The 15,579-nt window shown below is 49.1% G+C and overlaps 1 protein-coding gene across 2 annotated transcripts in view; it reads left to right on the plus strand.

The window, feature by feature from the left end:
• Window positions 1-225: 225 nt before the first annotated feature.
• GCM1 (glial cells missing transcription factor 1) overlaps window positions 226-15,579 on the plus strand; it is a 94,571-nt gene continuing 79,217 nt past the window's right edge. For both annotated transcript variants that reach the window (XM_073589450.1, XM_073589449.1), the window contains exon 1: window positions 226-383. The gene's annotated coding sequence lies outside the window, so the exon portion shown is untranslated. The remainder of the gene's footprint in view (window positions 384-15,579) is intronic.

Raw genomic sequence — 15,579 nt, forward strand, 5'->3', positions numbered from 1 at the left:
AACAATACTTGTATGTGTGTGCATATTAGTTTTTTTGTATTTGTATCCAATTTTGACACTGTTCTGCCTCTTAATAGGGCAAATAATGTTTTATTATGTGCTGGGTTAATTATAACACCATCTAGTGGTGGCTGAATTTATAGCAGTGTCTTCAATAGCATTATAAAGCCTGTGACTTTAACAGAAGCAATGCACTATGGGATTAAAGCAGTGCTTTGTGGGAAGGAAGCAAGGTATTCTGGGATGAAGAAGGGCCATTTTGCTTCTGTGGATCTCATGGGATGCACATGTTATTTTGTCCTCCTGTGTAACCTTTGTTTTTCCTGCAACTTCTCTACTTGAGTCACTACATTATGGAACAGAGTGGATAGACTGCCCATAAGGTACAGTGGTAAAATTGGCAATTTTAATTATTTGTAATACAAGTGATTTTTAAAGATAGGGATTCCACCGCAGTCATTGATTTATAAACACCGGTTCTGGCCAGACTTCTGTGAACGCTTGTTGCTACCAGTTCTGAGCAGATTCAATTTGGACATCTTCCAATTTAGAAGGATAGTATGATAGGTCTTTCATACATCTTTGAGTCTATGGTCCTCAATGTTATTTATTTCTTGGTGTACTCAATGCTGAGAAATACAGGAAGGCCCTTATACATCATGCAATCCTATAAGGGGGAGTCTGACTAGGTCCAAAATTATTGTGCAGCAAGGCAGTGACCCCAACCATGCAGCCACTGTCAATAAGAACTATCTTCATCTTAAAAAGGGAGTTCTTCAAGTGATTATACGGCCCCCACAGAACCTTGAACATGGAGTCTGTCTGGAATTACAAGAGGAGCAAAAAGATTTGCTCAAGCCTGCAGCCATAGAAGATCTGTGTTGATTCTCCAAGATGTTTGAAGCAACCTGCTGCTAAATTCCTTCAAAAACTGTGTGCAATGTACCTAGAAGAACTGATGGTTTGATGCGGCTTTGAATGGGGAAACACGTCAGGGACCCAGTCTCCGTTTTATGGATGGCTAGCAAAATTTGAGCTAGAGAACATACAGCAATAGGAAATGGTTGTCCCTCTACAAAGCCCTGGTTAGATAGAAGCTGAGCTAATTTGCATTTGGCTGCACAATCTGGATTATGATAGATGCTGTGATGGATACCGTTCTATATGTCCACACGATGAATGCGGCAGTTTCCTTTCAATTACTTGTCTTGTACTTAAGTGACAGCTTCTACAGTAACATACACACCATTAAAATAGCACCTTCACATAAGGACAGCGGCTCCATTAACATGTGGAACGCCACCGGCATTTAGCTTAGCATACAGCTTCTGCCCTAGTGTTGTCAAGATCTCATTATACCGATACTGTGTTCCAGGCATACATTCTTTTGCACAAGAACTGATGACTATTAACCCTTGGGTTGCTATCTGTCCTTTCCCCTTTATACAGTGTCATTATGGCTTCAGTGCTTTAATCTTGTGCTTCAGTGACAGTTTCTCTAATTATAGTGGTTTGAAAAAACCACTATCTTGTAATCCGAACGCTGCTAACTTATTCTTCTTATTATAGTGGTTTGAAAAAACCACTATATTGTAATCCGAACGCTGCTAACTTATTCTTCTTCTTATTATTATTATTATTATTATTAAGTTGATTTCCGCAATTAATACAGCCCGAACCGCTACACGCACAGACTCCGTTGAGGTGTCGTTTCGAAGCCAGCGTCCATGAGAGGTGTGCTAAGTATTTTTCGTGTCGATCGGATTTGTAGTTTTTGCGCAATTTGCGTTTGAAAATTTTTTTTCCCGTCATTGGAATGCACTGTCTCAATGCATTTGAATGGGGAAATGTTGCTATAGACAAAACATGCCCTGAGGCGATTGAAATGGCAGTTGAGCTCATTGATATGCGCAGGCAGACCCAGTTACTATGCCAACGCCGACGAACGTCACATGACCTCTCCAAGACAGAGCTTCTGCCATATAATATCAGCTCTTAAAGCAAAACCCACAGAACAAATGCAAATCTATCTTCATCACATGACGTATGCCCCTGAGAGAGAATGTGCGCCAAAGTGTATTTAGAAGCCCAGTGAGTCACCCTGGCTCTTAAAAGGCCGACGCGCCAAAGTGATTCTTAAAGAGCCGGCGCACTAAAATGAGTCTTAAAGGGCCGGCGCGCCAAATCGAAAGCTGAGTGACCCAAGGCTCCAAATCGGAGGCTGATAGACCCTGGCCTACAAAAAGGAGGCTGAGCCACCCTGGCATCCAAATTGGACCCAGGGTGGCCCCGCCCACCAAATCGGACCCAGAGTGGCCCAGCCCACCAAATCAGACCCAGAGTGGCCCCACCCACCAAATTGGACCCTGAGGGGCCGCACCCACAAAATCGGACCCTGAGGGGCCCCGGCCACAAAATCGGACCCTGAGGGGCCCCACCCACAAAATCGGACCCTGAGGGGTTCCGGCCACAAAATCAGACCCTGAGGGGCCCCGGCCACAACATCGGACCCTGAGGGGCCCCACCCACAAAATCGGACCCTGAAGGGCCCCGCCCACCAAATTAGACCCTGAGGGGCCCCACCCTCAAAATCAGACCCTGAGGGGCCACAGCCACAAAATCAGACCCTGAGGGTCCCCAGCCACAAAATCGGACCCTGAGGGGCCCCACCCACAAAATCGGACCCTAAGGGGCCCCACCCACAAATCCAGACCCTGAGGGGCCCCAGCCACAAAATCGGACACTGAGAGACCCCGGCCACAAAATCGGACCCTGAGGGGCCCCAACCACAAAATCAAACCCTGAGGGGCCCCACCCACAAAATCAGACCCTGAGGGACCCCAGCCACAAAATCAGACCCTGAGGGGCCCCAGCCACAAAATCGGACCCTGAGGGGCCCCACCCACAAAATCGGACCCTGAGGGGCCCCGCCCACCAAATTAGACCCTGAGGGGCCCCACCCTCAAAATCGGTCCCTGAGGGGCCCCGGCCACAAAATCGGACCCTGAGGGGCCCCGGCCAAAAAATCGGACCCTGAGGGGCCCCAACCACAAAATCGGACCCTGAGGGGCCCCAACCACAAAATCGGACCCTGAGAGACCCCGGCCACAAAATCGAACCCAGAAGGGCCCCACCCACAAAATTGGACCCTGAGGGGCCCCGCCCACAAAATCGGACCCTGAGGGGCCCCGCCCTCAAAATCGGACCCTGAGGGGCCCCGCCCTCAAAATCGGACCCTGAGAGGCCCCGCCCACCAAATCGGACCCTGAGGGGCCCCGCCAACCAAATCGGACTTGGAGGGGCCCCACCCACAAAATCGGACCCTGAGGGCCCCCAACCACAAAATCGGACCCTAAGAGGCCCCGGCCACAAAATCGGACCCTGAGAGACCCCGGCCACAAAATCGAACCCAGAGGGGCCCCGCCCACAAAATCAGACCCTCAGGGGCCCCGCCCTCAAAATCGGACCCTGAGGGGCCCCGCCCTCAAAATCGGACCCTGAGGGGCCCCGCCTACCAAATCGGACCCTGAGGGGCCCCGCCAACCAAATCGGACTCTGAGGGGCCCCACCCACAAAATCGGACCCTGAGGTGCCCCACCCTCAAAATCGGACCCTGAGGTGCCCCGCCCTCAAAATCGGACTCTGAGGGGCCCCGCCTACCAAATCGGACCCTGAGGGGCCCCGCCAACCAAATCGGACTCTAAGGGGCCCCACCCTCAAAATCGGACCCTGAGGGGCCCAACCAACAAAATCGGACCCTGAGCGGCCCCAGCCACAAAATCGGGCCCTGAGGGGCCCCGGCCACAAAATCGGACCCTGAGGGGCCCCGGCCACAAAATCGGACCCTGAGGGGCCCAGACCACAAAATCGGACCCTGAGGGGTCCCGGCCACAAAATCGGACCCTGAGGGGTGCCACCCACAAAATCAGACCCTGAGGGGCCCCGGCCATAAAATCAGACCCTGAGGGGCCCCGGCCATAAAATCGGACCCTGAGGGGCCCCACCCACAAAATCGTACCCTGAGGGGCCCCACCCACAAAATCAGCCATGAGGGGCCCCACCCACAAAATCGGACCCTGAGGAGCCCCACCCACAAAATCGGACCCTGAGGGGACCCACCCACAAAATCGGACCCTGAGGGGCCCCACCCACAAAATTGGACCCTGAGGAATCCCGGCCACTAATTCAAATCCTTATTAGCCCAGGCCACCGAATCGGATCCTGAGGGGCCCCACCCACCAAATCAGACCCTGAGGCCAAAGTGGCCCCTGAGAGGCACCCACATTTAAAACAGATCCTGAGTTGAAAGTCTTGCAGGGGCAGCAGGCAAGTCTCTCTTAAAGGGGCAGCCCAGGCACCATTTCAAACCACTATCTGTACTTCCTTCAGGAAATACACATCTAGTTATTATTATTATTAAGTTGATTTCCGCAATTAATGCGGCCCGAACCGCTACACGCACAGACTCCGTTGAGGTGTCGTTTCGAAGCCAGCGTCCATGAGAGGTGTGCTAAGTATTTTTCGTGTCGATCGGATTTGTAGTTTTTGCGCAATTTGCGTTTGAAAATTTTTTTTCCCGTCATTGGAATGCACTGTCTCCAATGCTTTTCAATAGGAAATGGCAAAACGTGCCCTGAGGCGATTGAAATGACAGTTGAGCTCATTGATATGCGCAGGCAGACCCAGTTACTATGCCAACGCCTACGAACTTCACCTGAACCCCAGCACAGAGCCTCTGCCACATAATATCAGCTCTTAAAGCGAAACCCACAGCACAAATGCAAATATAGCTTCATCACATGACACATGCCCCTGAGAGAGAATGTGTGCGCCAAAGTGGATTTAAAAGAAGCCCAGTGAGCCAAACTAGCTCTTAAAGGGCCAACGCGCCAAAGTGATTGTTAAAGGGCCAGCGCACCCAAATGAGTCTTAAAGGGCCGACACACCAAATCGGAGACTGAGCCACCCCGGCCTCTAAATCGGACGCTGATCCACCCCGGCCTCCAAATCGGACGCTGATCCACCCCGGCCTCCAAATCGGACGCTGATCCACCCCGGCCTCCAAATCGGAGGCTGATCCACCCCGGTCACCAAATCGGAGGCTGATCCACCCCGGTCACCAAATCGGAGGCTGATCCACCCCGGCCTCCAAATCGGAGGCTGATCCACCCCGGCCTCCAAATCGGAGGCTGATCCACCCCGGCCTCCAAATCGGAGGCTGATCCACCCCGGCCTCCAAATCGGAGGCTGAGCCACCCCGGCCTCCAAATCGGAGGCTGAGCCACCCCGGCCTCCAAATCGGAGGCTGAGCCACCCCGGCCTCCAAATCGGAGGCTGAGCCACCCCGGCCTCCAAATCGGAGGCTGAGCCACCCCGGCCTCCAAATCGGAGGCTGAGCCACCCCGGCCTCCAAATCGGAGGCTGAGCCACCCCGGCCTCCAAATCGGAGGCTGAGCCACCCCGGCTTCCAAATCGGAGGCTGAGCCACCCCGGCTTCCAAATCGGAGGCTGAGCCACCCCGGCCTCCAAATCGGAGGCTGAGCCACCCCGGCCTCCAAATCGGAGGCTGAGCCACCCCGGCCTCCAAATCGGAGGCTGAGCCACCTCGGCCTCCAAATCGGAGGCTGAGCCACCTCGGCCTCCAAATCGGAGGCTGAGCCACCCCGGCCTCCAAATCGGAGGCTGAGCCACCCCGGCCTCCAAATCGGAGGCTGAGCCACCTCGGCCTCCAAATCGGAGGCTGAGCCACCCCGGCCTCCAAATCGGACGCTGATCCACCCCGGCCTCCAAATCGGAGGCTGATCCACCCCGGCCTCCAAACCGGAGGCTGATCCACCCCGGCCTCCAAATCGGAGGCTGATCCACCCCGGCCTCCAAATCGGAGGCTGATCCACCCCGGCCTCCAAATCGGAGGCTGATCCACCCCGGCCTCCAAATAGGAGGCTGAGCCACCCCGGCCTCCAAATAGGAGGCTGAGCCACCCCGGCCTCCAAATAGGAGGCTGAGCCACCCCGGCCTCCAAATAGGAGGCTGAGCCACCCCGGCCTCCAAATAGGAGGCTGAGCCACCCCGGCCTCCAAATAGGAGGCTGAGCCACCCCGGCCTCCAAATCGGAGGCTGAGCCACCCCGGCCTCCAAATCGGAGGCTGAGCCACCCCGGCCTCCAAATCGGTGGCTGAGCCACCCCGGCCTCCAAATCGGAGGCTGAGCCACCCCGGCCTCCAAATCGGAGGCTGATCCACCCCGGCCTCCAAATCGGAGGCTGATCCGCCCCGGCCTCCAAATCGGAGGCTGAGCCACCCCGGCCTCCAAATCGGAGGCTGAGCCACCCCGGCCTCCAAATCGGAGGCTGATCCACCCCGGCCTCCAAATCGGAGGCTGATCCACCCCGGCCTCCAAATCGGAGGCTGATCCACCCCGGCCTCCAAATTGGAGGCTGAGCGACCCCAGCCTCCAAATCTTACCCAGAGTGGCCCCACCCACCAAATCGGACCCTGTGGGGCCCCGCTCACCAAATCGGACCCAGAGTGGTTCCGCCCACCAAATTGGACCCAGAGTGGTTCCGCCCACCAAATTGGACCCAGAGTGGTTCCGCCCACCAAATTGGACCCAGAGTGGTCCCGCCCACTAAATTGGACCCAGAGGGGCTCCGCCCACAAAATCAGACCCAGAGGGGCCGCGGCCACAAAATCGGACCCTGATAGGCCCCGGACACAAAATCGGACCCTGAGGGGCCCCAACCACAAAATCGGACCCTGAGGGGACCCAACCACAAAATCGGACCCTGAGAGGTCCCGCCCACCAAATTGGACCCAGAGTGGTCCCGCCCACCAAATTGGACTCAGAGGGGCCCCACCCACAAAATCGGACCCTGAGGGGCCCCTGCCACAAAATCGGACCCTGAGGGGCCGCGGCCACAAAATCAGACCCTGAGGGGCCGCGGCCACAAAATCGGACCCTGAGGGGCCCCAACCACAAAATCGGACCCTGAGGGGCCCCGGCCACAAAATCGGACCCTGAGGGGCCCAATCCACAAAATCGGACCCTGAGGGGCCCTGCCCACCAAATTGGACCCTGAGGGGCCCCGCCCACCAAATTGGACCCTGAGAGGCCCCACCCACAAAATCGGACCCTGACGGGCCCCAGCCACAAAATCGGACCCTGAGGGGCCCCACCCACAAAATTGGACCCTGAGGGGTTCCGGACACAAAAATTGGATCCTGAGTGGCCCGGCCACAAAATCAGACCCTGAGGGGCCCCAGCCACCAAATCGGACCTTGAGGGGCCCCACCCACCAAATCAGACCCTGAGGGGCCCCGGCCACCAAATCGGACCCTGAGGGGCCCCGGCCACCAAATCGGACCCTGAGGGGCCCCACCCACAAAATCAGGCCCTGAGGGGCCCCACCCACAAAATCAGACCCTGAAGCCAAAGTGGCCCCTGAGAGGCACCCACAGTTAAATCGTATCCTGAGTTGAAAGTCTTGCAGGGGCAGCAGGCAAGTCTCTCTTAAAGGGGCAGCCCGGGCACCATTTCAAACCACTATCTGTACTTCCTTCAGGAAATACACATCTAGTTATTTTTGAAGAGACCTGTCATCTACTATAAGAGCTGTACGATGATATCACTGCACATGCTTTTATTTCTAAGCACAATGACTTCATTATAACGCATAAATAATAATATTTGGGAACCCTTCAAGTGATTTTTACTGACCGGAAGGAGATTTAGATGTTATTCGTAATTAGAAATGCAGTGACTTTGCCATATGATCTCAAACAAACTGATCACGATTAAATTTAGACTTTTATAGTCATTGTTAGCCTATAAGTTTAATAGAAATATTAATCCATATTTTTATGATTCATTTTACAACAATCTAATGTAACTGGCTGGTTATCCTTTCCGGTTATGGTTTATATAACCGCTTTATATTAAAGGCACAGTGTCTTGTACCATACACAGATTGACAAAAAAAATTCTATAGTCATCTATGAGATTATACTGAGAATTTTTGTAATTAATATGCCAGATTAAGTAAGCCACTGATTTTATATATCAGATAAACTCAACAACCAATTGTATTAATCTTATCAGGTAATTAAAAGTTATATTTTAATTCACATTTTTTTCCCTTTTCCATGTTTTTCTTATATATAAATGAGCTGTTTAGAGCTATGGGCTAGATACTGATTGGCATATAACCAAAATGCCCATATAGATGAATTAGGAGGGTGGATTCTACTGACAAATTCCCCTTAATAGCTCAAAATACACTATTAACACTTCTAAATATTAAAAAGTGATTTTTATTATTCAAACAATTAAAAAACACCTAATGAACAAACAAGGCAACCTCCATTGTGGGACACAAAAATAGCTTGTCATTGTCACCCCTTTAAACACATCATATGTGAGCAACAGGTAGAGATTAATAAAAGGTTTCTACAACCAATATATGCCGTTCAATCAAAATAGGACACTGTGCACTATTCAATGCACTTGAAACAAGCTGGAGTATTTATAGCCCGGCTACAGCCATAGCTTATATATGCCACTAAACAAATGGTGCATACCAAATAGTCCGCATGTGAAATGAACAAAATCACTCGAAACCAATCTCACCTAGCTCTCTTGCATGTGTAGAATGAATGCAGAGTCCCTCACCCCGACGCACATTTCATCCTTCTTCAGGGAGCGTCAAGAAGAAGAGGACGAAACGCGCGTCAGGGTGAGGGACTCTGCATTCGTTCCACACATGCAAGAGAGCTAGGTGAGTTTGGTTTCGTGTGATTTTGTTCATTTCACAGGCGGACTATTTGCTATGCACCATTTGTTTAGTGGCATATATAAGCTATGGCTGTAGCCGGGCTATAAATACTCCAGCTTGTTTCAAGCGCATTGAATAATGTCCTATTTTGATTGAATGACATATATTGGCTGTAGAAACCTTATATTAATCTCTACCTGTTGCTCACATATGATGTAAGATAAGATAAGATAAGATAATCCTTTAATCGTCCCACCATGGGGAAATTCAGAGCATTACAGCAGCAAGGCAGGAACAAGTACAGATACAGATGCATAAAGGCATTACATTGACAGTAGGTAGGTACATATACGAAAAAAAAAAATATATAACCGGACTGTCACAACTTTGGATCTATCAGTTCTCTGCTTGGGTCGTTCAAAGGGGTGACTAGCTATTTTTGTGTCCCACAATGGAGGTTGCCTTGTTAGTTCATTAGGTGTTTTTTAATTGTTTGAATAATAAAAATCACTTTTTAATTTTTTTTGCATTTGTGCTTTTTCTAGTATTGTCATGCATCAGAAGGAACCCAGGGTCCAGTGCATATGGTCTCACAATGGGTCTGAGAATCTCATCCTGGTACCTAATGGCAGTCAGGGCACATCTGGCTAGCACATAGAGGGCTGTGTGTCCATCCAAAGAAATGCATCCCTACACCATTACTGACCCATTGCCAAACTGGTCATGCTGGAGGATGTTGAAGGCAGCAGAACATTCTCCACGGCATCTCCAGACTCTGTCAAGTGTGTCATGTGTGCTTAGTGTGAACCTGCTCTCATCCGTAAAGAGCACAGGGTTTTAATGTCAAATCTGCCAATCTTGGTGTTCTCTGGCAAATACCAACCACCCTGCATGACATTGGGTTGTAAGCACAACACCTACCTGTGGACATCGGGCCCTCATACCACCCTTATGGAGTCTTTTTCTAAAAGTTTGAGCAGACACATGGATGTTAATGGCCTGCTGGAGGTCACATTTTGCACATTTTGCAGGGCTCTGGCACAGCTCCTTTTGTTCCTCCTTATACAAAGGAGGATTTAGCATTCCTGCTGACAGGTTGTTGCCCTCCTACAACTCCTGGTGTACTGACCTGTCTCCTGGTATCTGCTCCATGCTCTACACTATGTGCTGACAGACACAGCTTTCCTTCTTGCAACAGCTTGCAGTAATGTGCCATCCTGGATGAGCTGCCACTTGTGAGGGTTGGACTGTAGACACCGACTCATGCTACTGTTCAGTACCTGTAGAGAGCATAGAAAAAATGCAAAAGCGACCAAAACAACAGCCAAAAAGGATTAGAACAGAGAAATGGTCTGTGGTCACCCCTGCCGAAATCCTTTATAAGGGTTGTCTTGCTAATTGCCTATCATTTGTACCTGTTGTCTACTACATTTGCACAACAGCAGGAAAAATTGATTCACAATCAGTGTTGCTTTATAACTAGACAGGTTGACACAGAATTGTGCCTGACACAGAGTTATATTGTGTTGTTTAAGTGTTCCCTTTATTTTTTGAGCAGTATATCATGGAATATACTATCTTTTATTTGAATGACACTGTGCACTGTGCATAGCTGCTGATTGTTGGGGGTCCAGGTCCTATACTGCCCACCGATTTCTCAAGACACTGCGCATAGCTGCTGATTGTTGGGGGTCCAGGTCCTATACTGCCCAGCGATTTCTCAAGACACTGCTCTGAAGAGTGCTGCTCCTGTGTTCTGTGCCTGGTGCAGAGCATGAATTATAGGTGTTTATATCTATACACACACTCTCATAGAGTCCTTTAAAATCTGCAGACTTCAAACATGATTTCAGTAAAGACATACTAACACAATCATACATAATTAAAAATGTTTAATGCTCTCTGAGGACCCAATCATGGTATAAAAAGCAAAAAATACATGTTTACAGGTTTTCTTATTTCATAAAACCCCTGTCCCTCGGCTGTACATTGTTTTAAAAAACAAACTGACCTTTACACATTCTCCCGGGTTTAAGGCTGAATCTCCACCGCTGCTTCCAGTGTCTGTTATTGGCTTCATTGCTGGTGTAACGTCAACAGCACTGCAGCCAAATCAGTGACTCATATCGGCAACTCGAGCAGAGCTGCTGAGCTCAGTAACTGGCTGAAGCGCTGTCCATGTGACGTCAATTTGCAGACAATGACACTCTCCAGCAAGGGCGGAGACTCAGTGCTGGATCCGTGACATGTGAGTAAGGACAGTTTTTTGTTAGTTTTTTTAAAAACAAACTACAGCCAAAGAAGAGTTTTTTTAAAAAAACAGGAAAACCCCTACAACACCTGCTAAATGTTCCTCTGATAAATCAGTACATGTTGACATGTCACTAAGACATTTATATTCACGTGCCTTTCAGATTTTGCCACTGATTTGCAGAGGGTAAAATTTGCTGCAGCAATCAGCTGTATACAGAATACATACTGTATAGAGCAGTGATGGCCAACCTTTGAGCTCGGTGTGTGAAAATTCATTAAAAAAACTGCAAATTTTACATTCAAGAAGTGAAAGAGCACTCCTTTCCTTCCGAGCCCTGCCGTGTGCCCAAACATTACCTTTCCCCCACATATGGGGAATCAGCATGCCCAAGAGAAACTGCACAACAAATTATATGGTATATTTTCTCCTGTTACCCTTGCGAAAGTAAAAACAATTTGGTCTAAAAGGAAAATTTTTGTGAAAGTAAATGTTTACTTTTTCCTTCTACATTCCAAAAATTCCTGTGAATCACCTAAAGGGTTAATAAACTTTTTGAATGTGGTTTTGAGTACCTTGAGCGGTTCAGTTTTTAGAATGGTGTCATTTTAGGTATTTTCTGTCATATAGGTCCTCAAAGTCACATCAAATGTGAGGTGGTCCCTAAAAAAAATGGTTTTGCAAATTTTGTTGTAAAAATGAGAAATCGCTGGTCAACTTTTAACCCTTATAATTTCCTAACAGAAAAATTATGTTTCAAAAATTGTGCTGGTGTAAAGTAGATATGTGGTAAATATTATTTATTAACTATTTTGTAAAATATGACTCTCTGATTTAGGGGCATAAAAATAAAAATTTTGAAAATTGTGAAATTTTCATCAAATTTCCATTTTTTTCACAAATAAATGCAAGTCATATCATATGTCACGAGAAAACAATCTCAGAATCAGTGAGGTTCATTGAAGCATTCCAGAGTTATGACCTCATAAAGTTATAGTGATCAAAATTGTAAAAATAGAAATGGTCAGGAAGAAGAAAACAGGCTTGGTGTGAAGGGGTTAAATTTGCAGAGCCTCTTACAAATTTAAGGCTAGAATTTGACTGACTCTTTGACGTGTAGCTGCCTGGAAATGCATTCTCCTTCCTTTCATCCTTACTTTTTTCACGAGCTGAGAAGGATTAGTTTCAAAATGTCTATTTATATTACACATTCCGATTACTACCGTTTCGTTACACAGTACGCAAAATGATTTTCTGTTTCTGTCGATAATACCATACAGGGTCTGCTACTGCTACTATCACTTCCTTTATTTAATCTTGCTTTTTATTTTTTGGGTTCTCCGTCAAGGAAGATGTGACAGGAGATAGATAACCCTTAATTGCCTGCAGGGCTAACAGGCTAACTCGAGTCTCAGATGAGGTGTTCCATTGTCCCAGAATTGCTGAACAGTAACTGTGTTTGGGTACAGTGGCAGCACAGTGAGGCCTTGGCAGGGTTAACTGTCTCTGATGGGGTGTTCTCTCCTCCTAGTACTGCTGAGCGGTAATTGTGGTGGGTATACTGGTAGCAGAGTGAGATTTTGGTAGCTCCTAAGAGATTGCCCAGGGTGTAAGGAGCACACACCAGATATTACTCACCTATTGTCATGTTGGACACTGTTCACACCAGGGTGTCCGGCAGACAGCGGTAATACCCTGTTGGGTATTCTGTTCCAGTCGGGATAGGGTTAACCAGGTTGTCATGCTGGCTGAGGGCGGGGCCACGCCCTAGGTCTTTAAATACTTCGTCCTGACTATGGGCGTCGCCGACTATAGCTTTAGCCTAGTGCTAGCAATACCGGTCAGCAGTGGTGGTGTTGGAGCGTCTGATATCTGGTGCAGTATATCCCTCAGTGGTTCTTTCTCCAATCTGTTATATATATATTAGGTTGCCCTTGCACATTATTGTATTCCCTTGTGTATTTACTGTGTGGTGTTTTCTTTTACCCCTGTCCATACGTATTTGTGGGGTCTGGTGTCTGGTCCCCTCACTGGGTGGAGGGAGGTGGGTTCAGCTTAGGGCTGGACAGGAGACAGGGACAGGGTGGAGGCTCAGGCAGGCACACCTTCAGTGTAAACCCTGGGTAGAGGGACAGACAGGGTTCCCCTAGTCTGAGGGACATCACAGGGGTCCCGGGGTTTTTGCCTAAAGTAACCTAGGCATTCCATGACATTATAGTCGGCCCAAATAATAAAGTGAAAGAAAAGAAAAAAAAAAAAAAAAGGAATATAGGGGTTACTTACTATGGATCCTATACTTTCCCTAACCAAGCAGCTGGAGGCTCTATCCATACAGGTCACTGAACTCAGGGGGGCGGTCCAGCAACAAGGCCTGTCAGCTCCTGCAGTACCTGCTGAGGCTGCAGCCAGGGCAGCTGAGCCCAAGTTTCCCCTTCCTGAACGATTTGCTGGTGATCGTGGTAAGTTCACGGTGTTTCGTGAATCATGCAAATTGTATTTCCGTATGCGTCCACATTCCTCAGGTAATGAGGCTCAACGCGTGGGCTTGGTGATTTCTTTGCTGAGTGGTGACCCACAGGCCTGGGCCTTTTCACTCCCTTCAGACTCACCGGCATTTGAATCTGTAGATTTTTTTTTCTCTGCTCTGGGTTTGATCTATGACGATCCAGATAGATTAAACTTAGCAGAGTCTAAGATACGCTCACTGCTACAGGGTGATCGACCAGCTGAGGATTACTGCACGGAATTCCGGCGCTGGGCGGTGGACACGCAGTGGAATGACCCTGCGCTTAGAAGTCAATTTTTGCATGGGGTTTCTGGAAGGGTTAAACAGACTCTCCTAATGTACGAGACTCCCGCCTCTCTGGAGGCTGCGATGGCACTTGTAGTACGCATAGACCGACGTCTCCGTCAGGGGGCGCTGGTTTCGTTGCCTCCGGGAGGTGGGGGAGTGGTCGGTGAGGTTGCCGCGGGTGAATCCGTGGAACCCATGCAGATCGCTGGTATAGCACAGTCACTGAGTAACAAGCCTAAACGTCCTTGGCACAGAAGGCAGGGGCTCTGTTTTTTTTGTGGCAAAGGAGGACATTTTATTAACGCTTGCCCCCTGGTACCTAAGAAGGGCACGCCGGCGGAAAACTGATAGGCTCAGAGGGTTTGGAGGAGTCTAGTCTGAGCCTTTGTGTATCCTCCGTCATGGTTTCCCAGTGTATGCTCCCTGCTAGGGTGGTACTTGGGGGGCAAATGCTCTCTATTACAGTATTTATTGATAGTGGCTCAGCTGCCAATCTCATTGATGAGAGGTTCGCGCATACAGCGGGATTTCCGGTGGAGAAATTGCCGAACCCCATCCGGGTGGTTACCATCAATGCTTCCCCGTTGTCTCAAGGGGAGATCACAGAGTGTGTGTTGGATATACAACTCCACATCGGAGTATTACACTCAGAGCGGGTAACTTGTAAGGTGCTTAGTAACTTACCGGCTCAGATGGTTCTGGGCTTTCCATGGTTGTCAATGCATAATCCTGTTATTGATTGGAAGACCCAGGACATAATTCAGTGGAGCAGGGAGTGTCAGGAGAGGTGCCTGGCTACATGTATTTCCGCTTTGACCCCCAGTATCCCGGAGCCGTTGCTGGATTATGCGGATGTATTTTCTGAGAAGGGTTGTTCGGAACTACCACCGCATCGCCCCTATGACTGTGCTATTAGGTTGAAACCAGGGGCCAAGTTACCTAAAGCTAGAATGTTTAATATCTCAGGTCCCGAGAGGCTAGCTCTCAAGGAATACATTGCGGATAGCCTGAGCAAGGGTCATATTAGACCTTCCTCTTCTCCTCTGGCTGCTGGCTTCTTCTTTGTTAAAAAGAAGGATGGCGGTTTACGCCCGTGTCTGGATTTCAGAGAACTCAACCAGATTACGGTCCGTGATCCTTACCCTATGCCACTTATACCCGATTTATTCAACCAAGTGGTTGGTGCCAGGTGGTTCTCCAAACTGGACCTCAGGGGGGCGTACAATCTTATAAGAGTCCGTCAGGGGGATGAGTGGAAGACAGCGTTCAATACCCCTGAGGGTCACTTTGAGAGTTTGGTAATGCCGTTTGGGTTGACTATGGCACCGGCGGTCTTTCAACACTTCATTAATGATGTCTTCTCTCAGTTGTTGGGGAGGTTCGTTATAATTTATCTTGACGACATCCTCATTTTCTCTCGCGACCATGATACACATATAGAGCATGTTAGACAGGTTCTGCAGTTGCTCAGAGAGAACAGGCTCTATGTCAAGCTTGAAAAATGTGTGTTTTTCGTACAGGAGCTACCGTTCTTGGGTTATATAATCTCCGCCTCAGGTTTTAAGATGGACACCGCAAAGGTGCAGGCGGTACTACATTGGGATCGGCCTGATAATCTTAAGGCGCTTCAGCGATTTCTTGGCTTCTCCAATTACTATAGGAAATTTATTAAGAACTTCTCTATGATTGCCAAACCACTGACTGACATGACTAAGAAGGGTACCGACTTTTCTGACTGGTCTGAGCCTGCGGTACAGGCGTTTG

The sequence above is a fragment of the Dendrobates tinctorius genome, unplaced genomic scaffold (genome assembly GCF_039654945.1).
Source record: "Dendrobates tinctorius isolate UK_male_01 unplaced genomic scaffold, ASM3965494v1 ptg000107l, whole genome shotgun sequence".
NCBI lineage: Eukaryota > Metazoa > Chordata > Amphibia > Anura > Dendrobatidae > Dendrobates > Dendrobates tinctorius.